The following is an 11801-nucleotide window of genomic DNA, read 5'->3' on the forward strand; positions in this document are numbered from 1 at the left end:
GTCCCCTGTGGACCGGCTCGTAAATAGAGCATCCTCCATTCAGACTGCAAAGGCATAATCAACCTCATTAACCATCTTTAATGTCGAGCCGCTTAAAAACAGGAAAATGTGTACTAATAAAACATTTTTTCACCACCATTTTCATATTTTCGGACAATTTGTTGTACACCGTGTTCAGTCAAGGGTGTGCACCATCCTAAATCGAAAATACATGAGAACGCTTGCTTGTTCTGCCCACTATGATTAATTTGCTCCCATTGGAAACGACAGCCTGTGGTCTGTCTTGGGTTAGTTATACAAATATTAGGCTTAGGCTACCCTGAATCTGTTTTAGGCTGTTTAAAAACATAAAAATGGTGTGCAGTTATTTGGCATTTTGAGACTATTTTCCATATAATTATTTCACAGTTCAAAACAAGTTTAGCACTGTATGTTAGGTCTAAGTGAGGTAACATTCAGTGAGAGTAAAATGATTTCCTAAACATGCCAGAAAGTGGGGTATAGCCTATTCTAAGGTTGGCCCAGCAGCTGTAATGTTGGCCCAGCAGTTTCAAACAGAGGCAACAGAAGAGAGGCAGTTCCAGGTTAGAACAAAACAAGACAATTACAAACCTTTGGAAAAAAACAAAAGGCTAAGCTTGGTTATAGGTTACACCAACTTGGCTTTGGCACTAAAAAGTTAGCTACATGCTATCCCACACATCAAGACTTTCCCATGTAGGCCTACTACTGTGAGTAGCCTGCCTAGCCCTCGAGTCATTGAGTAATAGCCTCAAGTGGATGTTGCTCGAGATGCGGAAGTCCCGCATCAGGTTCAACATCCACTCGAGGGCTCCCCCTGGCGGGCTGTCCAGGTGAGCTGTACAGTCCATTTTGGAGCCCTTGAGTGGATGTTGAGCGGGACTCAAGGATGTCTCCATCATGGAGAGCCACTGCTCAACTGGATGTGGAAGTGTCACCAGATACACAGATTCTGTAGTGGTTTGCCTGTACATTTTATAATATAATTTTTATCTAACAGGTTTATATGTTGTTTTGGACTGTTAAGACATTCATTAAGATTAAACTTGACTGTTATTGTTGCATGTAGCAGTCAAGCTAGCTAGCATGCTAGCTATCAATCATAATGGGTTTGGTTAGCTAGCTAGCTAGGGTCGTCAACCAGATTAGCATCTGAATTCTAATTATTTTGAGTGTAATGCAGTTGTTTGGTGACACTAACCATATTTCCATCCAGTTTTTATGGGAGTAAAGTCATACCTTATTAAAGTAAATCATGACAGCTCTCATGGAAACAGTTTCGGTACAATTTTACAAATGCCAGCACAATGTTTGGTTTGACATGGTGGGATCTGTTTGTGTCAATAAAATGAATTATGCGAGAAATGAAAGTGGAAACACCTTTATGCGCAAATATTGAAAGAATAATACATTTGGAGTCACACGATGACATGGTGTGGTCCTCCCACTACGACCCTGGAAAGCATGTAGTTTATTAGGCTACAGATTAAATAAATTGTGAAGTTCACAGGGTGGTGAAAGTGCACGGTATGAACTTTATGCTCCTTTCCCCAAAAAATGTTGAGGAGTCTTATTCTGGTGACATGATGATAGATGCGTGATTGCTGTTTGACAAATAAAAATATAAATAAATGGTTAGCAGATGTTAATGCGAGTGTAGTGAAATGCTTGAGCTTCTAGTTCCGGCAGTGCAGTAATATCTAACAAGTAATCTTACAAATTCACAATGACTACCTTATACACACAAATGTAAAGGGAGGAATAAGAATATGTACATATAAATATATGGATGAGTGATGGCCATGCAGCTTAGGTATGGAATACAGTATATACAGTGGGGAGAACAAGTATTTGATACTTTTTATTTTACCTTTATTTTACTAGGCAAGTAAGTTAAGAATAAATTCTATTTTTCAATGACAGCATAGGAACAGTGGGTTAACTGCCTGTTCAGGGGCAGAATGACAGATTTTGTACCTTGTCAGCTCAGGGATTTGAATTTACAACCTTTTGGTTACTAGTCCAATGCTCTAACCACTAGGCTACCCTGCCACCCCAGGTGATTTTGCAGGTTTTCCTACTTACAAAGCATGTAAGAGGTCTGTAATTTTTATCATAGGTACACTTCAACTGTGAGAGACGTAATCCAAAACAAAAATCCAGAAAATCACATTGTATGATTTTTAAGTAATTAATTTGCATTTTATTGCCTGACATAAGTATTTGATCACCTACCAACCAGTAAGAATTCCGTCTCTCACAGACCTGTTAGTTTTTCTTTAAGATGCCCTCCTGTTCTCCACTCATTACCTGTATTAACTGCACCTGTTTGAACTCATTACCTGTATAAAAGACACCTGTCCACACACTCAATCAAACAGACTCCAACCTCTCCACAATGGCCAAGACCAGAGAGCTGTGTAAGGACATCAGGGATAAAATTGTAGACCTGCACAAGGCTGGGATGGGCTACAGGACAATAGGCAAGGAGCTTGGTGAGAACGCAACAACTGTTGGCACAATTATTAGAAAATGGGAGAAGTTCAAGATGACGGTCAATCACCCTTGGTCTGGGGCTCCATGCAAGATCTAACCTCGTGGGGCATCAATGATCATGAGGAAGGTGAGGGATCAGCCGAGAACTACACGGCAGGACCTGGTCAATGACCTGAAGAGAGCTGGGACCACAGTCTCAAAGAAAACCATTAGTAACACACTACGCCGTCATGGAAATCCTGCAGTGCACGTAAAGTCCCCCTGCTCAAGCCAGCGCATGTCCAGGCGCATCTGAAGTTTGCCAATGACCATCTGGATGATCCAGAGGAGGAATGGGAGAAGGTCATGTGGTCCGATGAGACAAAAATAGAGCTTTTTGGTCTAAACTCCACTCGCCGTGTTTGTAGGAAGAAGAAGGATGAGTACAACCCCAACAACACCATCCCAACTGTGAAGCATGGAGGTGGAAACATCATTCTTTGGGAATGCTTTTCTGCAAAGGGGACAGGACGACTGCACCATATTGAGAGGAGAATGGATGGGGCCATGTATTGCGAGATCTTGGCCAACAACCTCCTTCCTTCAGTAAGAGCATTGAAGTTGGGTCGTGGCTGGGTCTTCCAGCATGACAACGACCCAAAACACACAGCCAGGGCAACTAAGGAGTGGCTCCGTAAGAAGCATCTCAAGGTCCTGGAGTGGCCTAGCCAGTCTCCAGACCTGAACACAATAGAAAATCTTTGGAGGGAGCTGAAAGTCCGTATTGCCCAGCGACAGCCCCGAAACCTGAAGGATCTGGAGAAGATCTGTATGGAGGAGTGGGCCAAAATCCCTGCTGCAGTGTGTGCAAACCTGGTCAAGAACTACAGGAAACGTATGATCTCTGTAATTGTCACGCCTTGGTCTTAGTATTGTGTGTTTTAGTTTATTAGTTAGTCAGACCAGGGTGTGACATGGGGTTATTATGTATTGTAGTTTCATATTGGGGTTTGTAGTAGTTGGGATTGTAGTTGATTAGGGGTGTGTGTGTGTGTTAATTAGGTTGGCTGCCTGAGGCGGTTCTCAATCGGAGTCAGGTGCTTCTCGTTGTCGCTGATTGGGAACCGTATTTAGGTAGCCTGATTTCGCTTTGCATTTCGTGGGTGATTGTCCCTGTCTCTGTGTAGGTTGCACCAGTCAGGCTGTATTAGGTTTCGTTCTGTTTGTTGTTTTTTTTGTATTTATTTAGTTATTCGTTTTAGTTCGTTCATTTTGTCTTCTTTAAATAAACATGAGTAACTTACACGCTGCATTTCGGTCCGACTCTCCTTCAACAACAAAAGAACGGCATTACAGAATCACCCACCACTCTCGGACCGAGCAGCGTGTCAACAGGCAGGAGCAGCGTAAACAGGAGCAGCGTGTTAACAGGCAGCGACAGCTGGAGCAGCAAAGGGAGGAGGAATTATTCGAAGAATGGACATGGGAAGACGTGCTGAATGGCAAAGGTTAATACACTTGGGAGGAGATATTGGCCGGAAGAAATCGCCTCCCATGGCAACAGGTGGAGGCACTAAGGAGAGCAGAGGCAGCCGGAGATAGGAGCCGACGATACGAGGGAACACGGTTGGCAAGGAAGCCCGAAAAGCAGCCCCAAAATTTCTTTTGGGGGGGGCTATCAGGGAGTATGGCTGCGTCAGGTAGGAGACCTGCGCAATCTCCCTGTGCTTACCGGGGGGCTAGAGAGACCGGGCAGGCACCGTGTTATGCAGTGGTGCGCACGGTGTCCCCAGTGCGGGTGCATAGCCCGGTACGGTATATTTCAGCTCCGCGTATCGGCCGGGCTAGATTGAGCGTCGAGCCAAATGCTATGAAGCCGGCTCTACGCATCCGTTCTCCAGTGCGTCTCCTTGGGCCGGTTTTCATGGCACCAGCCTTGCGCTCTGTCTCCGGTTCGCCTACATAGCCCAGTGCGGGCTATTTCTCCTCACAGCACTGGCAGGGCAACCGAGAGTATTCAACCAGGTAAGGTTGGGCAGGCTCGGTGCTCAAGAGCTCCAGTGCGCCTGCACGGTCCGGTCTATCCAGAACCACCTCCACACCCCAGCCCTCCAGTAGCAGCTCCCCGCACTAGGCTTCCTGTGCGTGTCCTCGGCCAAATACCACCAGTGCCAGCACCACGCATCAGGCCTACAGTGCGCCTTGCCTTTTCAGCGCAGCCAGCGCTTTCTCCCTCTCCTGCGCTGTCGGAGTCTCCCGTCTGTTCAGCGGTTCTAGAGCCTTCCTCCTCTACAGCGCTGTTGGAGCCTCCTGTCTGTATACAGCAGCCTGAGCTGCTAGTCTGCATGGAGTTACCAGTCTGCATGGAGCTGCCAATCTGCAAGAAGCCGCCAGAGCTGTCAATCTGCATGGAGCAGCCTGAGCCGTCAGTCAGCATGAAGCAGCCAGATCGGCCAGTCAGCCAGACTCTTCCAGATCTGCCAGTCAGCCAGACTCTTCCAGATCTGCCAGTCAACCAGACTCTTCCAGATCTGCCAGTCAACCAGACTCTTCCAGATCTGCCAGTCAACCAGACTCTTCCAGATCTGCCAGTCAACCAGACTCTTCCAGATCTGCCAGTCAACCAGACTCTTCCAGATCTGCCAGTCAACCAGACTCTTCCAGATCTGCCAGTCAGCCAGGATCCGCCAGTCGGCCAGGATCCGCCAGTCAGCCAGGATCTGCCAGATCTGCCTGTCAGCCAGGATCCGCCAGTCAGCCAGGATCTGCCAGATCTGCTAGTCAGCCAGGATCCGCCAGTCGGCCAGGATCCGCCAGTCGGCCAGGATCCGCCAGTCAGCCTGGATCTGCCGGATTCTACTTCCTGGCTGGGCTTTTTCTCAGTACTGGGCTTTTTCTCAGTGCTGGGCTGCCTCTCAGTGCTGAGCTGCCCCTCTGTCCCGAGCTGCCCCTCTGTCCCGAGCTGTCCCTCAGTCCCGAGCTGCCTTAGTCCCGAGCTGCCCCTCAGTCACGAGCTGCTCTTCTATTATGTAGGGTTCTGGGTGAGGACTATTCGGCCATGGTTGGCGGTTAGGGTGGATTATCCATGGACGCGAAGGGGAGGAACATTGACATTTATGAAGTGGGGTCCACGTCCGGAGCCGGAACCGCCACCATGGACAGACGCCCACCCGGACCCTCCCTATGGTTTTGAGGTGCGTTCGGGAGTCCGCACCTTAGGGGGGGGGGGTTCTGTCACGCCTTGGTCTTAGTATTGTGTGTTTTAGTTTATTAGTTAGTCAGACCAGGGTGTGACATGGGGTTATTATGTATTGTAGTTTCATATTGGGGTTTGTAGTAGTTGGGATTGTAGTTGATTAGGGGTGTGTGTGTGTGTTAATTAGGTTGGCTGCCTGAGGCGGTTCTCAATCGGAGTCAGGTGCTTCTCGTTGTCGCTGATTGGGAACCGTATTTAGGTAGCCTGATTTCGCTTTGCATTTCGTGGGTGATTGTCCCTGTCTCTGTGTAGGTTGCACCAGTCAGGCTGTATTAGGTTTCGTTCTGTTTGTTGTTTTTTTTGTATTTATTTAGTTATTCGTGTTAGTTCGTTCGTTTTGTCTTCTTTAAATAAACATGAGTAACTTACACGCTTCATTTCGGTCCGACTCTCCTTCAACAACAAAAGAACGCCGTTACAGTAATTGCAAACAAAGGTTTCTGTACCAAATATTAAGTTATGCTTTTCTGATGTATCAAATACTTATGTCATGTAATAAAATGCAAATTAATTACTTAAAAATCAGACAATGTGATTTTCTGGATTTTTGTTTTAGATTCTGTCTCTCACAGTTGAAGTGTACCTATGATAAAAATTACAGACCTCTACATGCTTTGTAAGTAGGAAAACCTGCAAAATTGGCAGTGTATCAAATACTTGTTCTCCCCACTGTACATACGAGATGAATAATGTAAGATATGTAGACATCATTAAAGTGGCATTATTTAAACTGACAAGTGATAATTCTATTGAATCCATTTATTTAAGTGGAAAGAGATTTGAGTATCTCTTATCCATAATGATCTCATGTAGACTAACCTAACCTACCCGCACTATCTGCCAGCTGTTGGCCAGAGTTCACATGCGAAGAGTTAGCACATTTGCTATTTAATGCAACAGTTTGTGACAAAACTATTAGTAGAGTTGAAAATGCAATGGAAACATTTAACATTCAATTTTTATTTGGTACATGAAAACCAAAAAGTGTGTGCCATGTCATCAGGCACGGACTTTTATCCTCAACATGTCAGTTTGGTGGAAACACCACTGGTGGGAAAATGTGCACATTTTCTTTGAGGATTTTAGAATATTCCCATAAATCTGTCGCCAGATTTTAGTTGGAAACATAGCTCGTGTCCGGCTTTTGGCTGTCAGTTGCACCTCCCCGACTTTCGTCTACAGCTTTGTTAGGCTTACCGTTTGAACACACCCCTTTTCTATCTATTCCTTCCATAGAGAGATTTTTTTTTAAATTTTACCTTTATTTTACTAGGCAAGTCAGTTAAGAACAAATTCTTATTTTCAATGACGGCCTAGTAACAGTGGGTTAACTGCCTGTTCAGGGGCAGAACGACAGATTTGTACCGTGTCAGCTCGGGGATTCGAACTTGCAACCTTTCGGTTACCAGTCCAACGGTCTAACCACTAGGGAACTCATTTTTGTATCTGTGCCATTATAGCATATTTGACAGCCTGGGCAGCCCCATTGAGCAGACAATTGTCTTCACGTTCGGCTGATCCCTCCTGATGACCCGGTTGGACATAATAAATGGCCGCCGTTTTATGATCCTGTAACCGATTGTGCATGTTTTTCACATTATTTGTAAATTATTTTGTACATGTTTCTGCCACCGTGTCTTATGACCGGAAAGAGCTTCTTGATATCAGGGCAGCGATTACTCACCCAATACTGGAGGAATTCTTCTTAGAGTCTAACGGGAAGGATTTACACCAGACCCCCGACAATGCCCTCATCAACATCATTCGCAGGAGGAAAAGACGGAGGTATCGTGGACGACGGTCCGGGTGCCTTGTAAGGATCCGTCACCGAGAGGGTAATTTATCTTTACCATCGGTCCTATTAGCCAACGTACAATGAATCGATAATACAATAGATGAACTACGAGCATGTATATCCTACCAACGGGACATTAAAAATTGTAATATCTTGTGTTTTCACCGAGTCGTGGCTGAACGATGACATGATTAACATACAGATGACAGGTTTTAAGCTTTTTTAGTAGGATAGAACAGCGGCCTCTGGTAAGACAAGGGGCGGCAGCCTATGCATATTTGTAAACAACAGCTGGTGCACAAAATCAAGGAAGACTCAAGGTTTTGCTCACCTGAGGTAGAGCATCTCATGATAAGCTGTACACCACACTATTTACCAAGAGAGTTTACAACTATATTTCTCATGGCTGTCTATATACGACCGCAGACCGATGCTGAAACTAAGACCGCCCTCCATTTGGCAAATCTAACCACAATTCTATCCTCCTGATTCCCGCTTAAAAGTCAAAACTAAAGCAGGAAGCACCAGTGACTCGGTCATTAATAAAGTGGTCAGATGAAGCAGATGCTAAGCTACAGGACTAATTTGCTAGCACAGACTGAAATATTTTCCGGGATTCTTCCGATGGGATTGAGTACACCACATCAGTCAGTCACTGGCTTCATCAATAATTGCATTGATGACGTAGTCCTCACGGTTACCGTACGTACATACCCCAACTGGAAGCCATGGATTACAGGCAACATCCGCACTGAGCTAAAGAGCAGAGCTGCCGCTTTCAAGGAGTGGGACTCTAACCTGGAAGCTTATAATAAATACCGTTATGCCCTCCAACGATCCATCAAACAGGCAAAGCGTCAATACAGGATTAAGATTGAATCGTACTACACCGGCTCCAATATTCGTCGGATGTGGCAGGGCTTGCAAACTATTACAGATTGCAAAGGGAAGTCACGAGCTGCCCAGTGACACAAACCTACCAGACGAGCTAAATTACTTTATGCTCGCGTCGAGGCAAGTAACACTGAAACATGCATGAGAGAACCAGCTGTTCTGAACGACTGTGTGATCATGCGCTCAGTAGCGGATGTGAGTAAGACCTTTTAAACAGGTCAACATTCACAAGGTCGCAGGGCCAGCTGGATTACCAGGATGTGTACCCCGAGAATACGCTGACCAGCTAACAAGTGTCTTCACTGACATTTTCAACCTGTCCCTGACGGATTCTGTAATACCAACATGTTTGAAGCAGACCACCATAGTGTTCTTTGGCACAGGGACTAAAGTAACCTGCCTAAATGACTACCGACCCATAGCAGTCACGTCTGTAGCCATGAAGTGCTTTGAAAGGCTGGTCAATGCTCAACACCATTATCGCAGAAACCCTAGACCTACTCCAATTTGCATACTGCCCCAACAGATCCATATATGATACAATCTCTATTGCACTCAACACTGCCCTTTCCCACCTGGACAAAAGGAATACCTATGTGAGAATACTATTCATTGACTACAGCTCAGCGTTCAACACCATAGTGCCCTCAAAGCTCATCACTAAGCTAAGGAACCTGGGACTAAACACCTCCCTCTGCAACTGGATCCTGGACTTCCTGACAGGCTGCCCCTAGATGATGAGGGTAGGTAGCAACACATCTGCCACGCTGATCCTGAACAGGGGGCCCCTCAGGGGTGCGTACTCAGTCCCCTCCTGTACTCCCTGTTCACGCATGACTGCATGGCCAGGCACGACTCCACCATCATCAAGTTTGCCGATAACACAACAGTGGTAGGCCTGATCACCGACTACGATGAGACAGCCTATAGGGAGGAGATCAGAGACCTGGTTGTGTGGTGCCACGACAACCTCTCCCTCAATGTGATCAAGACAAAGGAGCTACAGGAAAAGGAGGGCCGACCACACCCCCATTCTCATCGACGGGGCTGTAGTGGAACAGGTTGAGAGCTTTAAGTTCCTTGGTGTCCACATCACTAACGACCTATCATGGTTCAAACACACTAAGACAGTTGTGAAGAGGGCATGACAAAGCCTATTCCCCCTCAGGAGAATGAAAATATTTGGCATGGGTCCTCAGATCCTCAAAAGGTTTCACTGCCTGTTATGGCAACTGCTCAGCCTCCGACTACACAGCACTACAAAGGGTAGTGCGGACGGCCCAGGACATCACTGTTCTCTCTGCTACCGCACGTCAAGTGGTACCGGAGCGCCAAGTCAAGGTCCAAAATGCTTAACAGCTTCTATCCCCAAGCCATAAGACTACTGAACAGCTAATCAAAGGGCTACCCAGACCCCTCTTTTACGTGTTGTGGAAATAGTCAGTCAATAACATTTCAAAACTCCCGGCGCCTGTGAGTTAAATTAGAAAGTAATACAAGTAATATAAGCCGAGCTGGTTCATGAAGCAACTTCCTTTTCCATCCATGGCAGAATTTTTAGACAGGTTTCATCCTTATGTAACACACATAGTAACTCCTCTTTATGTTAATGATTCATCCACTCTGGCATTTAGCCGCCGTTATCTTTTTGCCTTGCACTAAATTTAGTTTAGTTTCACATTAGGGCATAGAAACATTATGCCACAGCAATGATACAAAAATAAACAGACATGCCCACTCAAGACAAGTGTATGTTGTGTCTTTGGCTATGCCGGATTAAGTGATATGACATGCTATTCTATAAAATAATTTCTCCGTAATTAATATCACCTGATTGAGCTAATCATGTAAATGTAATTAACTAGAGTTGGGCACCAAGAAAGAATATTTATAGAGCTGTTATCTTCCGAATAAACTCTTAAAGACCAAGTAATATTTTACATCAATAGCAGTCAATATCAATCGTCGTCTTAATTCAGTCTCATCTGAAAGTTGTATATTCTTGGTTATCTGCACGAACCCTGGCTAACAATTTGAATCAGCAATACAAAATTGGGTTTAATCATTTATTTACTAAATACTAAATAAAAAACAGCAAGCAATGCAGGTGTAGAAGCACGGTGGTTAGGAAAAACTCCCTAGAAAGGCCAAAACCTAGGAAGAAACCTAGAGAGGAACCAGGCTATGTGGGGTGGCCAGTCCTCTTCTGGCTGTGCCGGGTAGAGATTATAACAGAACATGGCCAAGATGTTCAAATGTTCATAAATGACCAGCATGGTCGAATAATAATAAGGCAGAACAGTTGAAATTGCAGCAACAGCACGGCCAGGTGGACTGGGGACAGCAAGGAGTCATCATGTCAGGTAGTCCTGGGGCATGGTCCTAGGGCTCAGGTCATCCGAGAGAGAGAAGGAGAGAATTAGAGAACGCACACTTAGATTCACACAGGACACCGAAATGGACAGGAGAAGTACTCCAGATATAACAAACTTACCCCAGCCCCCCGACACAAACTACTGCAGCATAAATATGTCCCTTCACAGAGACGGCCACTGATTGAGCAGCCCTATCTTACGAAAATTCAAATCTCTAATTTTAGAAGCTAAAATCACATTTCATCCCATCACAAATAATTTCATATTCAAACATTTAAATTGAACAACAATTCCATGTGAATCCGATAACTCTGTGTAGACTTTCCACTGTAGAGAATGTCTCAGATGACAACCGAACTGACATCATATTCATTAAGTACCACTGCATATGTTCAATTGGTCGCATTACCAGAATATAGTTCATTTCCTCCACCTTCTGATGTTCCCCGAATCTCTATGTTAACCAAGGGTTTTGCAAATGTAACCTCAGTAGGGTAGAGAGAGGAAAAAAAGGGGGGGGGGAGAGGTATTTATGACTGTCATAAAACTACCTCCCAGGCCAACGTCATGACAATGTCTAATGGTGCCTAATGACCTAGGACACAGAGTGCACTTATCCTGCTGACTACTTTCAAAATGTATAATGGGCACATATGTACTGGAAAATGTCCAATATATGCTGCTGTTACTGTTTATAATTTATGCATAGTCGCATTAACATTACCTCAACTACCCGGTGCCCCCACACATTAACAATGTACAGGTAACCCCTGTATATAGCCTCATTTTACTGTTTAATTATTTTTTCTTCAATCTTAAAACTTCTTAAAGCATTTTTGGTTAAGGGCTTGTAAGTAATCATTTCACTGTAAGGTCAACACCTGTTGTATTCGGCCCATGTGACAAATAACATTTGATTTGAACCTTTTCAGAGGAGTGCGTGAATCAGGTCTTCATGGTCAAATTGCTGCAAAGAAGCCACTAC

Source organism: Oncorhynchus masou, chromosome 29, assembly GCF_036934945.1.
Source record: "Oncorhynchus masou masou isolate Uvic2021 chromosome 29, UVic_Omas_1.1, whole genome shotgun sequence".
Lineage (NCBI taxonomy): Eukaryota > Metazoa > Chordata > Actinopteri > Salmoniformes > Salmonidae > Oncorhynchus > Oncorhynchus masou.